Consider the following 623-nt stretch of genomic DNA (forward strand, 5'->3'; position numbering starts at 1 on the left):
CAGGCTCCGCACGGCCGGCACCCGCAGCCGGGACCCCCCCAGCCCCCGGCGGCCCCAGCCGCCGCTGCCGGGCCGGGCAGGGAAGCGCCACCGACCGCTGTGCGCCATCTTTACTGTGAGGCGACGAGCCAGAGAGCGGGGCCGGGCCGCGCCCCGCGCCCTGGATAGCGCTTCGCCGGCCCGCAGAGGTACTGCATAACAGGGGGTGCCATGCAGGTTGCGGGGCCCCGCCATCCCGCTGCCCGGGCGCCTGGGTAAGCCATGCGCGACGGGTGCTAGCCCGGAATAACGCTGGGCGATATGCAGGGCCCCGGGCCCGAGCCCCAGCACGGCCCCCCGTCCTGGATAGCGCAGCCTCCTGCCGCCGCGGTTCCTCATAGCGCGGAGGGCCGTGCAGGCGTGGGGCACAGCGCGAGCCGGCCCCAGACCCTGGTTGCCGCATAACTGGGCCGCAAGCAGCCTGAATAACAGCGACGGCAATGCAGAGCCAGAGCGCGAGCCGCCGGCGCCCGGGACCGCGCATACGGCATAGGCCTCTCTGCCAGCCCCCTCCATAGCGCCAGGCCGTATGCGGGGCGCAGGGCGCCGGTCGGCGCGGCCCCGGGCCCGGCCTGCGGCGGGAG

The sequence above is a fragment of the Haliaeetus leucocephalus genome, unplaced genomic scaffold, assembly GCF_000737465.1.
Source record: "Haliaeetus leucocephalus isolate CR32 unplaced genomic scaffold, Haliaeetus_leucocephalus-4.0 Scaffold450, whole genome shotgun sequence".
Taxonomy (NCBI): domain Eukaryota; kingdom Metazoa; phylum Chordata; class Aves; order Accipitriformes; family Accipitridae; genus Haliaeetus; species Haliaeetus leucocephalus.